This window comes from Achroia grisella, unplaced genomic scaffold, assembly GCF_030625045.1.
Source record: "Achroia grisella isolate CSIRO2021 unplaced genomic scaffold, CSIRO_AGI_Agris_v1 utg32193, whole genome shotgun sequence".
NCBI lineage: Eukaryota > Metazoa > Arthropoda > Insecta > Lepidoptera > Pyralidae > Achroia > Achroia grisella.
In genome coordinates, this window is record NW_026712797.1 from 36,854 (window position 1) to 58,010 (window position 21,157).

General features: G+C 34.3%; 1 pseudogene; it reads left to right on the forward strand.

The window, feature by feature from the left end:
• Positions 1 to 1,348: 1,348 nt before the first annotated feature.
• On the forward strand, positions 1,349 to 20,603 carry LOC131843589 (tubulin beta chain-like; annotated as a pseudogene).
• Positions 20,604 to 21,157: the final 554 nt, after the last annotated feature.

The window sequence follows — 21,157 nt, forward strand, 5'->3', positions numbered from 1 at the left end:
GAGAAGATGTAATATCAATCGGAATATTAGCAAAAAAATCTTGGAAAATATGAACTATATCTTTTGTTGCTGTTATTAACTTATTGTCATAATTTAATGAGAATTGATTGCAGGCTTTTTCAGACCGTCCAGTTTCTTTGTTTATAATTCCCCAGATGGTCTTAATTTTGTCAGAGGACTGATTAATTTGTTTATTTATAAAATTAGATTTAGCTGCAATACAAACTTGTTTGAAAATTTTAGAGTAATTTCTCACATAAGTCGTAAATTTGTCATCAAATCTATATTTTTTTTGATCATATAAATCAAATAAAATGTTTCTACTTTTAAGTATTCCTACTGTTGCCCATTCTGTAAATTTAGATTTAACACAATATAGTATGTAAGAAGCAGTAATAAAAGATGATTTAGGCTTTGAAGCCGGCTACCGCAAGGGAAACCCCAAGTAGCGCCCGTGACTTGTGACACGGGTGTAGGTTTAAAAGGCCCTTTTAGAATGCATTAACACTCACCTTCACTACTTGCAGCTTCCCCCCCAGGTCCAACTAAGACCGCGATAAACCCATTCCTAATACAATTCACTTTAGCATCCAAAACACAACTGGCACGCTCTGCGCTCGTCGACGGAATGCCGCGGCTTACTCAATGAAAGAGGATATTCAACTACCGACCTCCGCATTTATAGACTAAAGTCAGTGTAGTAGGTCAGTCTATAAATACTAGATGGCGCTATTTACAACATTTGTAATAATTTTTAAATTGGGTACTTCATTAGTACTAAACATAAAAACTACCTTTTTTTAATATCTTTTTAAAATATCGGATTTTTTCTTCAATATTAATGTGAACTCACAAGTACGAGATCAGGTCTGTTTGCCCGTCATGGTGAATTTACCAAAAATGATGAAGATGGTTTCCAGAGGGAACTGGGTGGAGGTCAACAATGGCATGGTACATTGCTAGCAATGGGATCACCATTACTAAGAATCTCCTTACTTTATATTTATATGAAAGTGACAGTGGAGTAGGTTAAAAGTTTAAGTGTGTAAGTTAACAGTTCGTTAAAAAAACATTGTCCTGAAGTCGTAAGAAATGCTTTTTTTTTATATAAAAAATTTACAATGTATTTTAAATAATGAAGGTATGTTTAATTTATTACTCACTACACTAAATATTATGTACCTACATAGTTTGTAATTTTCTGAAATATAAATATAATTGAAGGTTAAAATCTCATGAGATATTAAATAAAAGAAATTAAACTCTAAAATAATTTCCGGTTTCTTCAATTCCTCGGCCTGCCACAGATACACGTAATTCGTATCTATAGTTCTCGCAATATAAACTTTATCACAGAGCAAATAGATACCTAGTAAATTTTATACTACGTGTATCACTCATCGGTATTATATCAGCAAGATATAATCAGATAATACTGATAAAATATCACATTAACATTATGACTAGTACATTAACTGTGTCAGTCCATAAAATACCTATAAAAAGTATATTAATTTTGTTTTAAATAGTCATAATTTTTAAGTGCAAAAGAAAGTTTTTATAATGCCAGAAATAGTGCATGTGCAGGCCGGTCAGTGTGGGAATCAAATTGGTTCAAAGGTATTTTTTTATCTATATATCCGGTTTTAAGGTTAGGTACCGAATGTACTTGATTTTTTTTTAAATAGAATGTAGGATAATAGGTTATTCATCATAAAGTTTTAATTTAAAACCGTCTATGATATTTACTATTAGGCATAAATTAAATAAATTAGTTTAATTTATATAAGTAACAATTATACCTAAATTAATCAATTATGTACTTAATACTTAATCCTCGTTTTTACGTAATTAAGGTATTTAAGTAAACGTGAAGGTTATTTAAAAATATTTTTGAAACAATAACCACTATGTTGCAATATTTACTGAAAAATAAAACCCCTAAGAGATAAGGGTGGTCCACCTGAATTTTTAATTGATTTGAGTTAATTGTTTATGACCATTAAAATCATTAAAATTCTATTTGTGTGTTTAGAACTCTTGCATTACCATTTGTATTGTAGCTGTGACGTGGTCGAGTGGAATGAGTAGTCATGCTCACTAAAATGTCCAGACATGTGGCGGCGTGGTAGGCCGGGTCATTGGGCTCCCTAAAATATGGTCGAGCGCAGTGATGGCTGGTTCATCCGTCATACTCGTGAACGAGTGCTGCTTGTAGGGACTGGTCTGCTCTTATCACTACGACTGATTTAATCTTATTGTGTTTTTATATTTGAGCCCAAATAAATTAGTGCTGGTTGGTAGTTTGTATTCACACGTTTCGACTTGTAAAATGTGAACTTACAAGGATTGTTTAAAAGAGCAACACACAAGTTTCTTGCTTATTCTTCTTATGATGAGACAGCTTTCCGAATAAGCGGTAGATTTAAAAAAATGTTGACTATTCAAAAGTGCTTAAATTAAGTTTATTTGAATAAATGATTTTCTATTCTTCTATTCTATTCTATTCATTATCCGCTAAATATGTCCACTGACACAGCGTTAGGTTGACTGGAAGAGATCTCTTTCAGAGATAAGTGCAAGGGTGGACTTATCTCTGCTCACATTTTTATTTATATAAATAATAATAATAATAATCTCAGGACAATTCACACAGCGCCATCTAGACCCAAGTTAAGCTAGCTAAAGCTTGTGTTATGAGTACTAGATAACTGATACATATACATAGATATTGTTTTTTTTTGTAAATACATACATATTATACATAGAAAACACCCAGACCGATACAAACAATCATACTCATGAATATAAATGTTTGTGCCGTGCGAGGAATCGAACCCGCGACCATCGGACGTAAAGCGGTGTGCTAGACCGCTAGACCACCGAGGTCGTCAATATGTTGTTTCTTGCTATATATATAAGTGCAATAAAGAATATTTACTTCAAAATGCTTAAATATTCACCTTAATTTCAACATCATTTCAACTGATATTGCTATTAAAAATTCAAAATATCTTTATTCATGTAGGTCTATTACAGACTCTTATGATATGTCAAATCTACCGTCAGTTCGGAATGATATCGAGATGAGAAGAACTGACAAGAAACTCGTATTTTTTTCAAATAATAATGGAACATGTTTATAATAATACACAGTCATTAAAATTCAAATTTGGGAGAATAGAGTGACCACCAGCATATGCTATCGCAAAGAACAAAAAATTTAATCAGTGTTCACAACCTGAACAGACCATTTCCCACAAGCAGCACCCGTTCACGAGTATGACGTATGAGCTAGCCATCATTGTACTCAACCATATTAGAGGGAGCACATCGACCCGGCCCACCACGCCGCCACAACATGACTGTTTCACGTTACTTCACTACGTCAATTATATTATTTACAGCATAGGCTGTACCGATCACAGTTTTCACCCATTACAATATTAAATATTCATAATAAAAATAGGTGTTTTCACATCAACACCCATTTTTAAAAGTAATTAATCAATCATTGGACTCACGTCGGTCGATAACTGATTAAATTAATTTAATAATAAAACGTTTGGCGGGGCTGTTTGTGATATTATAAAGTTTAGATAGATAGATAGATAGATAAGTTTATTTGCATCTTCGGCACACACATTCATATTCATACTAATATACGAAATGCGAAAGTAACTCTGTCTGTTGCGCTTTCATACCAAAACTACGACACTGATTTAGATGAAATTTGGTGAAATTTGGTTAGTGTAGACTCTGAGAAAGTACCTAGGCTACTAGGCTTTAATGAGAAAAAAGGATTGTAAGTGAGATATTGTATATTGTAGTAGTAATAATGATATATAATCTACGTTGTATAAATAAGTCAGTGTCAGAAGACAAATGACACAAACAGTCATAAGAAAAGTTGATAAAATGTTAGAAGAATGTGTAACGATTATTGAACGTATAATAAAACAATAAATGGTGAAACACTAAATTGTCTAATAATACAGATATGACATTCAAAGTTTGTAAAAATGTTACCCTTAAGGAGATAAAATAAAACAGGCGATCATAGTTTCTAGGGAATTTTTTTATTATTACAGACACATTTAGCTAGTACAAAATAAATATAAAAAAAAAACATATAACAATAAAGACGAAACAAACTTTAAGTGCCACAAGTCTACACGACTACCTCGGTGGTCTAGCACACCGCTTTACGACCGATGGTCGCGGGTTCGATTCGCACAAACATTTGTATTCATGAGTATGATTGTTTGTATCCCACTGGATGTTTTCTATGTATAATATCTATGTATTTACGAAAAAAATCTATGTATTTGTATCAGTTATCTAGTACCCATAACACAAGCTTTAGCTATCTTAACTTATGTAACTGGTTGGTGTGAAGGGTGTGCTTGCTTTTCAGAGCATAGAAATAGAAATAGAAACATACTTTATTCAAATAAACTCATTACAAGCACTTTTGAATAGTCATATTTTGATTCTACCACTCATTCGGAATGCAGATTCATCACAAGAAGAATGAGCAAGAAACTTGTGTGTTGCTCTTTTAATAGATGTTTTTTTATATAAATAATTACAGTATAACAAGTAAGAGGCATGCGATAATCAACATAGAAATCGCTACGCACTCATTATTAGTGTAATCAGATCATATTGTCAGTGCTAAAAGTTTTTCTATAAAAACATTATGATCGTTAACGAATTCTTCAATTTTATAGTATCATCATGATAAATTACTACTGAATTTTCCATGACGGACAAACATACTTGATCTTATCATCTCCGCTCGTGCCCCAGCGTAGACCGTTAGCACAGACTGAACATTCCATTAATTCGTTCATAATATAAGCTCTTGCCACTTTCCATGTTCTTCCATCATGCTCTTTAACTGATGATGCGACACGACTCCAATTTTATCTTTAATTAGCTCGATGTAGCTGTGCCTTGGTCTTCCTCTCCCCTCTTTCCTTCTATTTTTTCCCACAATAACATTTTTCATAAATTCATCGTGCCGTACCAAGTATCATATTCCAGAATATAACAGAACAGAACAGGACAGAACAGAACAGAGCAGAAAAGAACAGAATAGAATAGATTAGAAAATCATTTATTCAAATAAACTTAATTTAAGCACTTTTGAATAGTCATAATAGATTTCCATATCAGTATCCATTCATTCATTCATAATTTAAGAGCCATGCTCTTGTCGATGGAGCTCTTGCCACTTCCTGCGCTCTTCCATCATGCTCTTTGACTATTGATACGACACGACTCCACCTTTTTCCTTGATATAGCTGTGTCTTGGTCTTCCCCTTCCACTCTTTCCTTCTATTTTTCCTTCTATAATTCTATTTTTCTTTCGACAATATTATTCACAAGTTAGTCGTGTCAGTATCCATTATCAACCATTAAAAATTGTAAAACCTATTTACTATCCAGTTATTACAAATAATCATACTTAACAAAACCGATTGATCAATGCCGCTGTGTTTGAATTGATAAAAATAGAAGTTACCCAGCTATCTGTAATATAATTTTAGTTTATGACATTCATAACTGTCTACACTGACGAATACAATCTCAAATATAGATATTTACAAGTATAGCTGACCGTGCAAACATTTTTTTGCCATATAAACTAATATTGCTATTAATAAATAGGGGATGGTGATAGAAGGGTGAAAATTTAGGGTTGTATGTATGTTTTAATACCATATTATAAAACTATAAAACATTGTCGAAAAAAAAATGTTAGGGGTGAACAATCCTTATCACTTAGGGGTATGAAAAATAGATAGCAGCCGATTCTCAGACCTACTGATTATATGTAGATATATATAAAATTTCATAAAAATCGGTTAAGCTCACGCAGTATAAACATGCGTATGATTTAAAAACAAAGACTAGTGGTCGCTCAATAATCTAAATTGGACCATAATTAATTTAACATTTAGTAAAACTATACATAAATAATATTAAATACAAACAATATAGTTAATATTCTCAATAAAGAGTATGTATGTAATATGCTTTTTTGTGTCAAATACATCTTAGAAGATGTCAAACTAAATTTACTTTAAAGAGATCCTTGCGGGAACACTACTCGAAATACCTGTAGCAATATTTAGACAAACCACTGTCTGAAGATATATGTCATGAAACCATATGTATTGTATATTTATTTACATAACTTAATTGTACAACTAAGAACCTAAAATTAAAAAGCTTAAAAAATATAATACAATAACTAAAATATATTATTAAAAGGGGTCCCTTTAGGCAACGTTCCGAAGATACTGGCAGCGTTCCCTCTTTGAATAGCTAGACTAATTCTTTGTCCGAGGTAGCTGCCAGCTCTTCGGTCTTCTGTGATGTCGACTAACCTTTTAATAATATATTTTAGTTATTGTATTATATTTTTTAAGCTTTTTAATTTTAGGTACCTTAGGAGTATAATTAAGTTATGTAAATAAACATTTATTATAGTTTAATATCATATTTGTATGTTTGTATTTTATACTTGTAAAATTGCACCGCCATACCACAGATAATATAATATTACATGCCATACTATCTCTGATCACAGCGACTGTTGACTGGTAGAGAATGCCATCAGGCATTAAGTCTGCCATGTATATAATTTTGTGTGCAAAGGAATAAACAAATACTTGTGTAATATTGTTTTTATTTATTTAATGTATTTTTTAAGCAGTTTTTATCCTACATGTACTATTCCATACGCCTCCATTCGTATAATTCTCGTAAAAAAGTGTACAAGGTTGTTGCTTCGCGTATTAATATTATTTTTAATCTGTCCTCAGTTCTGGGAGGTGATATCAGATGAGCATGGAATAGATGCCAATGGGTTGTATAATGGAGAGAATTCGTTGCAGCAGGAGCGTCTCAACGTGTATTACCATGAGGCATCCAGTGGTAAGACTTGTTTTTTCCGGACTACTCTAATGCTGTTGTCCGCATCTGGATTTTACAGCTTCACCTCACGATAGGACGTGTGTACGTTTGTGTGTATTTATATGTGTAGAATTAAATTTGTGGGTGTGTGTTTTTACATACGGTTGGGAAAAAATTATAATACAAAAAATTTGACGTTCATAAGCGGCTAAAATGTGATGAATAGAAATGAATAGAAAGAAGAAAAAAAGAAAAATATATTTATTTGGCGCATACAAAACAATCATACAACATTTTACAAAAATTATAACAAATTATTTTAAAAATACAGCTGCGACCAAATTGGTTTCCACTCAGCTTTGTGTCTGGGCTGTAATGCCCAAACGCTGATTTTCAGTGGAACCTTGTAAAATAATTTAAAATATAGAAATTGTGTACCTACTGCTGCCCTCGTGAACGTGCACTGTTGGTGGCTCTGATAAGGTGTAAATCTATGCTATGATAATGTATGGAAATGAAATGGAAATGAAAATACATATATAAAACAATACAGTACGGACAGTTATACAGTGGAAATTTGATTTTCTAATAGAAATTTCTTAAGTTTTTGTTTAATAAATAATTTTTGAATTTGTATAACTACAATTATTTAGAATCACCACTGTATCGTCGTGGGAAATAGTCGTTAACCATTTTGATACGGTGTACATTCAAAGTTTTGTAATTTCTTTCCTCAGGTAAATATGTACCCCGCGCAGTTTTGGTGGACCTCGAACCTGGAACAATGGACGCAGTGAGGGCCAGCCCCTACGGACAACTCTTCAGACCTGACAACTTTGTCTTCGGTCAGAGTGGTGCAGGTATCTAAAACTTGTCTTTTGAGATTTTCTTTCTTTTACTCATTACGAAATTGTGAAGTGCTTACGTCAGATTTACTAAACTTTTTTTGTGTGGAAAAATCTTCATGAGATCTTCCTACCCTATCTCGTTGCTAGGGCCACCTATGTTGCCCTACTTAATTGTGGATACGTGTGCACGCCAGCCCATTGGGGGATAGAAGGGGGGCAGAGTTGGGTATGCTCCTGCCTCTAAACTGGATTCTTCTACCGCGGTGGATTTAGAAATGTTTGAAATTTTATTATTCACTATTTTCATTGATTTTTATTTATTTATTTATTTATTCTTTATTGCACTTTTAAAAATTGTACAATTTGGCGAGCTTAATGCCATATGGCATTCTCTACCAGCTAACCATTAGGTAAGAACAGAAAGCGGTTGATGGGCAGCGGTGGGAAAGGACTAACCTATAATTTTACCTAACATAGGTAAATAGGTTTTCTTAAAAATAATTACAATTATACATACATAAATATAAATATATACCTACTATAACACATAATAATGATACACCAATAAAATTAAATAAAAGAGAAATTTACATATATATTATGACAACAATAAATAATTATCAACCGTTTTGTTCAATCAAGAAATAATCAAAAATTTTCCGTTTGAAAACAGACTTACTCTGTGCTTTGCGCAGGGCTACGGGCAATCTATCTATTTTTAGACATTTTTTATGGATGATTGTGGAATGGTTTATCGGTTAAAACTAACGGGGCACTAGTAGAGGATGATAAGCTGTACATGAGGTCAGCTCAGTTAGGCCAACCTCATAAATTAATCAGGAATTTATCCCGAGGGTTTCCAGGGGAACCTGACATGGTACTTTGTTAACAATGGGGTTATTAGTTCACATTACTATCAAGACGCTTCTTATCTTTTATATACTCTTCCTTTTCTGTAATTTATACTGTATTGCAAAATCTATCTAGTTAGAAAGAAATATATGACGAATAACAAATTTTTCGGATGTTTTGAATAAGGAAAAATAACAATACACACTAATTAAATATAATCAATCTGAATGTAGCGCGGGTGGTAATTGCTAATCAGGGTTGCCAACATACAAATTAACAAACATTTGGCTTCGTAAGACCCATAATTCACCACCCGCCTTTCTTCCCTCCGAAATGACGCATCTCGGAAGGTCAAATTTTAATTTATAAAACTTCACATAATCTAAGACCCGATCTAAGACTAGATAAAATTCCAAGATTTCATGATTTTTATACGAACTTTGGATGAATTTCCAACCCCTCATGATGTACAATGTCTTACTTTAAATTTATTAGCCCTAGCCCTGAACCCTAACATGACGTCATAGGTTGAAGGGGACTGGTAGTAATGGGGACTAATAACCCCATTGCTAGCAATGTACTATGTCCGGTTGACCTCCACGCGGTTCCCCCTATCACGTTGTATATCCCCTCCTCTACAATAGAACTACTACAAAAAGCCGTCATACTAAACACATGCCGAATAGTAAGAAAATTTCTATCTTCATCACATAACTCATCCATGCTTGGCTAAGGCCCGCGTGTTTGAATATATTACCCCCGTCAAAAGGGAGATATAATATATATATATATATAATAATAATAATAATACTCTAAACTTATTAACTAAATAAACAATTCACACAGCGCCATCTAGACCCAAGCTAAGATAGCTAAAGCTTGTGTTATGGGTACTAGATGACTGTTACAAATACATTGTTTTTTGTAAATACATACATATTATACATAGAAAACATCCAGACCGATACAAACAATCGTACTCATGAGTACAAATGTTTGTGCCGTGCGAGGAATCGAACCCGCGACGATCGGACATAAAGCGGTGTGCTAGACCGCTAGACCAGCGAGGTCGTCTCTAAAAACCATCGTTATAAATAGCTGGTAAATTTGTCACGATGTGCTAACTGACCTGACCTCATGCTCATCATATCATCCTCCACTGGTGCCCCGCCAGCGTATACCGTTAGCGCAGGCGGGTGCACCATTCCATTATCATCCATAAGACTTCTACCTCTGGTATATGTAGTACTGGCACCCCAATTACTAATGTTCGTATCATACCAAACGACGACGTGTTCGTATTATCAGTACCGTATCTCGTTATCTCCACTTTAAAGGTGCATGATGTTTTAAAAATATAATAATGTTTTGATTTCCTCGTAAATAACTAGTTGGAAATGATAATCAAGCGGCCCACCTGCCTTCATTTGATCATATCTCACTAATATTATAAACGTAAAAGTTTGTGAGTATGGATGTTTGTTACTCTTTCACGCAAAAACTACCGAACAGATTTTAATGAAACTTTACAATAATATAGCTTATACATCAGAATAACACATAGGCTATGATTTAAAAAGATAGTATCTAAATTGAGCGAAATGTAATGTAATGATAAATGTCAAGTAAGTGTGACGCAGACGAAGTTGCGTGAGTCAGCTGGTATGCCAGAAACTAAAATACCATCCTGATCATCTGAATGAATGGCGGTCCTTCACAGTGCGACTTTCTAGAAACTTTTTGCCCCGCACAACCACATTGTGGAATCACCTTCCAGCAATGGTATTTCCGAACCGATACGATATTGAAACCTTCAAGAGCTATTCCTTCTTTAAAAGGCCGACAACGTACTTGCAATTCCCCTGGTGTTGCGGGTGCTCATGGGCGGCGGTAATCACTTACCATCAGGTGAGCCGCATGCCCATTTGTCCCCTGTGTTATAAAAAAAAATAGCTCGAAGTGACGATAACTGGATTATATCGTAGCGGTATCTATGTTGATTATCGCATGACTCTTACTCGTCTTAGGGCGAGCACAATAGATCTATGAAGGTCCCAATGTAAGGTCCAAAGCACCTGACAATAGCGTAATCCCTCAATAAAAAAAAATGTTACTTTGTATTCATTTATTTAAAATAACATTAATTCAAAAAAGCAATACGCAAGTTTCTTGCAAGTTCTTCTTGTGATGAGTCTGCGTTCCGAATGAGTGGTAGAATAAAAAAATATAACTATTCAAAAGTGGTTGTATTGAGTTTATTTGAATAAAGATTATTTCAATTCCTACAATTCCCTTCAGTATCTTACATTATTTTCTCAAAAACTAGTCACCGACTCGCTATAAACTCGTTATGAGCACAAACTTTCCAATGAAAAGGACGTTAAAAAGAATGACTTTACATAAATAATTCAGTACAAATATTATCTTATCTGTGGTACAAACCACATCAAAATTAAAAATACTCAATTCTCGACATTACTCTTTGTCACTAAAAATAATTAAGAAGCTTCTTGTGATAAAAAAAACGCAAAATGGTATCTGACCTAGCTCAGGATAGAAAAGTTTGAAGAAGAGGAAGAACGAACAAGAAACTTGTGTGTTGCTTTTAAATAAATATTGTTCAGAATTACAATTTTAGGACATTTTACTGCCAAATATCAAAGTTGACAGAATCATCATCATTGCCTTCCCTTTATCCCATTATTTGTGGTCGTCGCAGTATGTCATTCTCTTCCACTGCTCTCTATCGGCCGTCATATCTGAACATACTTTTCTTTTATTCATATCATCTTTCACACAATCCATCCATCTTTTTTAGGGCGTCCCCTCCCTTTACAGCCATCCACGTTCATATTATACACTTTCTTTAAGACATGATGTACAAAGAATGAGTAAAGTTGACATAAACAAATGAATAAATTATATCATTTTATTATTTATTTAACATTAGCAGACCCGGCCATTGCTGTGTCTAAGGTTCTTGTATAAAATAATATTGCGACTATAAATTGAGATGTAAGCTATCCTATCTTTCAAGTTGGATCAAATTGCAATGCAAATCAAATTTGCAAACGGTTCAGTAGGAGTCCGTAGCGGACAAACAACGTGACATGCAATCTTATATATAAAATTCTCGTGTCACAATTTTCGTTCCCATACTCCTCCGAAACGGCTTGATCGATTGTCATGAAATTTTGTCAGCGTATTGAGTAGGTCTGAGAATCGGCCAACATCTATTTTTCATCGCCCTAAATGTTAGGGGTAGTCCACCGCAAATTTTTTTTTTTATTTTTTATACAAAATGTTTAGTTCCTATTTTTTTATGATACAACATATAAAAATACATACAATCCTAAATTTTCACCCTTCTATCATCAACCCCTATTTTTTTATAGCGTTATTAATTTATATGGCAAAACAACGTTTGCCGGGACAGCTAGTTTTTATATATAAAGATATAATCTGTCAACTCTTATAAAACGTAGTGTTTATTGCTCTGTGATTGCACAGATAATATAAAAAAAGAATAGTTGATAATATAAACACCATACATAATTATTTATTTTCTCAGGCAACAACTGGGCAAAGGGTCATTACACAGAAGGCGCCGAGCTGGTGGATGCTGTGCTGGATGTCATCAGGAAAGAGAGCGAAGATTGTGACTGTTTACAAGGTAAACAGTTAAATACATTAATTTACCAAATTAACTTTTTCATAATCCAGATTGTTAATAATATTATCATAAACAATATTATTTTGTTTAAAATCGCTGACATTAAAAACAAAATAATAATATTCATGAACTAGCTGTTCCCGCGACTTCGTCCGCGTGGAATTTAACATTGAGTCTCTGTTTGTAATATAGAGATCACCGTTTTTTACTACATGCATTTGAATATAAATACGGTACATACACCAAAATAACATTTTTTACAATTTTTGTCTGTCTGTCTGAAATCTGTCTGTCAGGTGAAACCGCGGACACATGTAGTATGATATAATGATATTGACTTTAATTTCACAGGGTTCCAGATGACACACTCCCTGGGCGGAGGCACAGGATCTGGTATGGGTACTCTGCTCCTCAGCAAGATCAGAGAGGAGTACCCTGACAGAATCATGAACACTTTCAGCGTTGTACCCTCGCCTAAGGTAAGTTTCAATGATGACGGGAATTAAACAACCCTGGACAATTCACACAGCGCCATCTATTCCCATACTATGTGCAGTACTTATGTTATACTAGTATTTATAGTGGTTTAGCACACCGCTTTACTATCCGATGGTCGTGGGTTCGATTCCTCGCGCGGCACAAACATTTGTATTCATGAGTATGATTGTTTGTATCGGTCGCGTGATTTCTATGTATAATATGTGTTTATTTACAAAAAAAATGTATCTATGTATTTATATCAGTTGTCTAGTAGCCATAACACAAGCTGTGCATAGCTTGGGACTAGATGGCGCTGTGTGAATTGTCCTGAAATGTGAATTATTGTTATACGTACTAAACGAGTAAAAGTGGCAATTCCAAAAACAAACCATCGATTGACAAAACGCCTACTGAATCTCGATAGGCATAACTTCAAAATAATGATAGGGACAATAACGGGCCACTGTCCCTTAAACAAACATCTGTACACAATAGGTGCTACAGACAGTTCCCTTTGTCGGGGCTGCTTTGAAGCCGAAGAAACGACCGCTCACGTAATCCTGGCGTGCGCAGCAGTGGCCACACAACGAAAACAAATAAATAAATAAAATATTTCATTGAATTAGTGCTAATCGGTGGTTTGTATTCACACACTTAAACTTAAATTGGAAGTAAGAATAAATTATTTAAAAGAGCAACACACAAGTTTCTTGCTTGTTCTTCTTGTGATGAGACAGCATTCCGAATGAGCGGTAGATTAAAAAAAAAATGTTATGACTAGTCAAAAGTGCTTCAATGTAAGTTTATTTGAATAAATGATTTTATATTCTATTCTATTCTATTCTATTCTATTCTATTCTAAATCCTCGGAACGGTGAGGTCTTTCCGTGAAGCCTATGAAGACAGCAGGAAACCCAAAAGCGCAGAAGCTTTTGGGAGGAACTTGAAGCCTGTGAAAACAGCAGGAGACTTCTGCGCTTTTGTGAGAAGCTTGGCTGGCTACTTTAGTAGTCTGGCTCTACACGCACAACGGCCCAACTGAGAAGCTAATTGTGGAGAATGGAGTTCAACTCAACATTTTTTTGTAAATACATAGAAAACATGCAGACAAAAACAAATAATCATAACCATAAATATCCATAACCACGTCGCCACAAGTTTAAACTTTATAGCGAGCATGACCGTTTCAAGTTACTCCACTACGTCATTTATATTATTTACAGCATAGGCTGTATGTACCCATTACAATATTTTTATTTTCATTTCAGGTAAGCGAGGTAGTGTTGGAGCCATATAACGCCACTCTCTCTGTACATCAGCTGGTGGAGAATACAGATATGACGTTTTGTATCGACAATGAAGCACTTTACAATATATGCTTCCGAACGCTGAGGTTAAGCAGTCCCAGCTATGGGGACCTCAATCATTTGATTTCCGTGAGTACCATATTATGACTTGCCATATATGTTTGGTACATTAACTTTACTCTTTGCATATATGTAAAGAAGTTTTTTAAATTGGTTAATAAACGAAATATGAACTGTCAGCGTGACAGTAAGCTGTCACAGATTAAATAATAAGATGGCGGGAGTGCGGGATGATCATAGACTAAATAGGTATAGGGAAAAGATAAAAAGTGCTCTTCGCTTCTCTTCGTGGTGGATTTCGAGGTATTCCGGATAAGGGATTCGTTGTGTGGGGAATTTTAGGCGCTTGGGAGGTGTGTTCAGATGTGTGACTGCTTGGTGTCACGGTGGGGGCCGCGTCCCGTGCTCTCTTCAGGAACTCAAGATATTTTTTTGCATTGTACAACTATATTATCTCAACAATTCAAGGAGATAGTGAGAAAAAAGTGGATGACAAGGGGGAGATAGGGGTGGAGGTGAGGGAGTGTGAGATAGGGGGTAGATAGGAAGGGGTGGGAATACAAATCAGCGATTTATTTATGTATCTAATTGTTGAATATATTTATCTATCAATGTATTGTATAACGTTACAGTTAACAATGTCGGGTGTGACGACCTGTCTGCGGTTCCCTGGTCAACTCAACGCTGACCTTCGGAAGCTGGCCGTGAACATGGTGCCATTCCCCAGACTTCACTTCTTCATGCCAGGTAAGGTTTATTCATTACAACGAAACATGGAAAAAGACCACATTACTATGTCAGGTCGATCTCCACGCGGTTCCCCCTGGAAACCATCGTGATAAATTCATGGTGAATTTACCACGATGGGCTGACTGACCTGACCTCATGTTCATCTTATCATCTTCCACTGGTGCCCAGCAAGCGTAAACCGTTAACACAGGAGGATGCACTATTCCATTGTCAGTCATAAGGAAAACAAAATGGAAATATTAAAACTAAAATTTCACACTGCACCTTTCAGAATTTATTTTCTATTCCAGGTTTCGCACAAAAATCCTTCATCCTTAATAATGTTATAATTTCTCTTATTGCTATATTAATTTACTGGTAAAGGACAGTATAACAGAACAGCAGAGAGGTTGGACTCACTGCCCCCACTGAGTTGTAGACCGTTTTGTCTCCTTCATTACTTTTAAATTTCATTATTGTATGGGCAACTATTGTATAAAGATTTTTTTTAAACTTAAGAAAAATTCTCATCTCCCCTCTTAAGGAGAAGAAATGGCAACTTACCCCCGGCAGAAGCGCAGTCGGCCGGGGTTCAGGGCCCCAGGGAGAGAAACCGGCGTACAATGCGGGCAGAATCTAAGAGCATTATTATTATTATATTATAAATGTAAATGTAGGGATGTTTATTACGCTTTCACGCAAAAACTACAGAACCGATCATCATGAAATTTTGTACACATGTTCTTGGAGGTATCAGAATGACCATAGGATACTTTTTATTTAAAAAAAAACAAATATTCTTGCGCGGGTAAAAGCGGTTTATATTTTTATTTCTGATTTCCAGGTTTCGCCCCTTTGACAGCCAGGAATTCGTTCAACTACCGCCCTCAGACTGTATCAGAACTGATGAGCCAAGTAAGTATGGTAGATTGAAAAAACTTGTCTGCGTATGTACCTCAGTCTCGCTTATTTCAGCCAAGCAGCTTGCTTTATAAGATGTTTCGATTGTAGGGTGCAGATTAAACAGTGAAATTACAGGATAAGAGGCGTTTCTCAATCCTCGGCAGTGGAATCACATATGAGGTATCACGGGACTAGATGGCGTTGTGTGAATTGTTATATATTTTATTTATTTATTTCATAGCCCAAGGAAGGAAGGGGTGGATAGATGTTGTTGATAGGGACATGATGGAGTGTGAGGTCTCTGAGGAGGACGTCCGGGACCGGATTAAGTGGCGGACAAAAATAAGGAAAGCTGACCCCACCACTAAAAAGAATCCATTTGGGATATATGAACGTGGTCCCACCATGTGGGATATATAGCTAGCAAGAGAGAGAGAGAGAGAGAGAGAGAGAGAGATTTCATGGCCCATATTTTAAATACTTTATAGATGAACATAAATATGAATTAATATTATAATATTAGATGTGATGTGATGTGCAAATCAAATTTCAGTCGGTTCAGTAGTTTAGGAGTCCATCGCGGATAAACAACGTGACACGCAATTTCTATATATAAAGGTATAAATGCAATTCCCAGATGTTCAACCCTGGTAACATGATGACGGCGTGCGACCCTCGCCACGGACGGTACCTCACCGTCGCCACAATGTTCAGAGGGCACATGTCCATGAGGGAAGTGGACCAGCAAATATTGGCCATACAAAACAAGAATTCAAGGTACAATATTCAAATATAAATAATATTATTTTATATAAGTATACTTTTTTTTATATGTAAATTTATTTATTATTATAATTTATATATTATTTATATTATTACATATTTATTCTTTACTAGCTGATCCGCGCAGCTTTGTCTGCATCACACTTACCTGACATTTATCATTATATTTCGCCCAATTTCTAATACAAATGTTTGTATCGTGCAAGGAATCGAACCTGCGAAGTAAAGCAAAGCGGTGACCTAAACCGCTAGACCGGTAGTTATATCATCATTACAAAGTCATTACAAAGTCGCAATCGTTGTCTGTCCGTCTCTATGTATGCTTAAGTCTTTAAAACTACGCAACGGATTTTAAAGTGGTTTTATAAGCGATTTAAGAGGAAGGTTTATATATATAATGTACACCCTGTACACCATGTACACCCGTGCGAAGCCCCCCCCCCCTCGATCCCCCGTCCAATTCAAACGGGAATCGATATTACGACAGCCTAAGCTGAGGTTCGAACCCCTAGCGGTGCCTTCAGACTAAAGACGTATCCGTCAGGCGGGAGTTGGCCTTCAGCCGCTCCATAAGTCCTTCCTTTGGTTTGGAGTGCCATCTGCACTCGCCGCCTATCGTCCGGTGAAGCTGTAAAGGCCAGCTGCGGCCAACAGCATTAGAGTAGTCTGAAAAATAAAACCCTAGCGAAGCCTGGACGAGTAGGTAGTCAAATACTAAATTCGTGTACTCACACATGCTACTGATAGCGGAATTAAACAAAATAATATAAATCCATTGAGCATAAATTTGATCCAATTCGCAAATAAAAATAATAATTAGCCAGCGATCATATGCTAACAACAACTATTATTTATGTACGTAGTATGTATCTATAGGTTAACAATATATATATACATAACACACCACTTCATTTTTAATCTATTTATATATTGTATAATGTTTTGAAATAGTATAATTTTTTAAGAGCTCGAAGTGTAATATATAAACATTCACGTATATATGTATGTAAGTATGTATTTAATTATAGGAGCCAACAGAATATCAGCGCTGCAGACTTATCTGTAGCTTCATGCTGAGTTGGTTGCCTCTTCATCATTGCGACACATAAAGCCACCTCCATTTTTATTTTATTTTGTAACATTATATTTCTGTATTATTTATATATAAACTTTATATCTATTTATAAAATGTATCTCATGTATGCTATGTGTATGTAATTGTTGAATAAAGAAATTATCTATGTATCTATCTATCTAATTAATTTATTTATTTAACTTTAATGCACACAATATACAAAATATAGTAAAGTGCATTTGGCTGTCTTACCACCATGCGGCATTTTCTACCAGTCAACCATAGGTGGTGCAGAGAATAGATGTTGGCGGTGCAAATATAATAATTATGTTTTTTTATCTACAGTTATTTCGTGGAATGGATCCCCAATAACCTGAAGGTGTCTGTATGTGATGTACCACCTCGAGGGCTGAAGATGTCAGCTACATTTATCGGCAACACGACTGCCATCCAGGAGATATTCAAACGTATATCAGAGCAATTCACGGCCATGTACAGGCGACGGGTAATTATTTATTTATTCTTTATTTTATTATTCTAACATTACTAATACATTCTTCTTGTAATTTCATAATATCTTTAAATACGACGTGTCAATCGACATTCCTATTAGTTTTACCGCGCCACTGTCTGTACCGCGCTACCGTTCGTGTACTTTCGTCTTTCATTTAAAACGGTAATTTTCTAATAATAAATTACCGTTTTAGAAGAGACACCAATTAAGTGAGCCCTTTTTTAAATAACAATTAATTATTATTGAAGATTATGTATATGTATTATTTTTATTTATTTATCTATTTTTATTTATTAATATATTAAATCAGCGAGATACCAACTAAGTGAGCCCTTCTTTAAATAACAATTAATTATTATTGAAGATTATGTATATGTATATATTTGTATAAATTCATTTGTTACTGTACTCTTGTTAATTAATTTCATATTCTCTGTTAACTTTATAATGTATTGTTGCCTTTAAATGTAGTGATGTAATTTTTTAAAATTAGTCTGTTGTAATTTGTGAAAGCCTGTCAGTGGCTTAATATGACGTTTATATTTAAAATATACTTAAATAGCCTTGGTTTCCTTTAATAAATAAATAAATATAAAATAAAAAAAAATCCAAAAAATAATTGGCATGCAGGTAGATGTTATGACGTAGGCATCCGCTAAGAAAGGATTTTGATAATTCTACCCCCAAGGGGATAAATAGGGGATGAAAGTTTGTATGAAACTTTGTCAATTTTAAACTTTGTATGAGACTTTGCATGCATAAATCTACTATGACGTAGGCTTCCCCATAGAAAGCATATTGATAAATTCCACCCCTAAGGGGATAAATTAACGCGAGCGATGCCGCGGGCAAAAGCTAGTCCATATATATAAATACAAATCCTCAGATATCCTTGAGTATTGAGTCATGTTTCGTTTGTCCAGGCTTTCCTGCACTGGTATACCGGCGAGGGTATGGACGAGATGGAGTTCACTGAAGCTGCCAGCAACATGAGTGACCTCATATCAGAGTACCAGCAGTATCAGGCATGTCTATGTTTATTTAATTTTGTTATAAATATAAAAATATTAATACACGTTACAATAAACTCGACGTTCATAAGCGGCAAAAATGTCCAACATGAATAAATTATTTTTGATGCTGATTTGATTTTAAATCACGTGAGTGATTACCATCGCCAATGAGCAACACCAGAGGAATTAATAATAATAATTACCCTGGATAGAGCACACAGCGCCATCTAGACCCACGGTAAGCAGAGCTTGTGTTATGGGTACTAGACAACTGATATAAATAAATAAATAACCCTGGACAATTAACACAGCGCCATCTAGTCACGGTAAGCAGAGCTTGTGTTATGGGTACTAGACAACGGATACAAATACTTAAACACATTTATTCAAATTCAAATTAAAAAAATATTTATTCATGTAGGACATTTTAGCCGCTTATAAACGTCAATTTTTTATACATTATAATTTAATTTTTTTTCCCTACCGTCCAGTTTGGTATATAGATCCAATTGAGAAGAACTGGCAAGAAACTCAATTGAATTACATTTTTTTAAAGCCAGTTTATTTACAATGTATATTTATATAGGTGTCTATGTCTAACATTAAATGAAAATCCCGTGAATGAACAACTATTGCCATGCACGCTCGTCATTCAAGTAATCGTTTAATGAGTAATAGGCTTCGCTCAATAAATATGATTTAACAGATGTTGTGAACTTATTTAAGGGTAATTCCAGTATATCCTTTGTTTTCTTATTGTAAATACGTAATAACCACAAAAACACTATATACATATATATATACATATATTTGTATGTATTTACAAAAAAAACATTTAAATATTTATATCAATTGTCTAGTACCTATAACACAATCAAAGCAGAGCTTGGGATTAGACGATGTTGTATGAACTGTCCAGGTTTATTTATTATATACTATTATTATTATTATTATTGTTTGTTGGCCATAATTAAATTACAAAAATTTGTTTATAAGTATAAGGGGCCGTTCAAGTATTACGTAAGCAAATTTATTACAATTATTTACCCCCATCCCCCTTGTCAGCAAAAGTAAGCAAAGCTCTAACCCCCTCCCCATGATTACGTAGACATTTTTCAATTAATGTATTGTTTTTTTAGCAAAGACAATATGAGGGTTGCCATTCGTGTAAAAAAGTAAATACATACCAATGACGTAATCATCATCTAGACTTTATTTTGGATGACATGGCTCATGTCATTCAAAATAAATAAAGCAAAGAAATAGTGCTTACGTAGTACTTGAACGGCCCCTAATAAAGAATAAAATTAATAATTTATTACTATTTTTATTAGGAAGCGGATGTCGATGACGATGTTGATTTCAACGAAGACGAAGAAATCGAGAACGAGCCGCAGTATCAAGAGGAAGATAAAGAAGCAGTACGAGTAGTCAACTAACAACAGAGTCAACAGTAGTCAATAGTGTTACTATTTTAAATTATAAATTCCAAATTTTCATTTAAATTATGCATTCTGAACGTGAAATTATAGGATTTAAAATTTAAAATTTAATTACATGAAACATTCATTTAAATTATGATTCCTAAATATGGAATGCAACGTTTCAAAATTTTAATTTGAAATATACATTCAAATTTGAATCGGTTCCAAAATTTTGTTTATTATTCATTCTGATTATGGAATTATAGAATTTAAATTTTAATTTGTATAATAATTCTTTACCATAAAAGTATGATTTCAATTATATTGTAAATCATAATTTTATGTCTTTATTTATTTTATTCTGTTCTAAATTTAAAATTAAAATTTCATTTTGAAAAGGAATTTGGAATTATAATATTCATAGAATTATTTATTTTAAATTGCGGAATCAAGGCATGTGTTTGTAAGAAGGTTTTGAATGTTTATTTAAAATATATTTTTTATACAAATTCTGAGTTTGTTTTAGTGATTTAAAATTATAAATGCCACGATTTACACTACCTGCATGG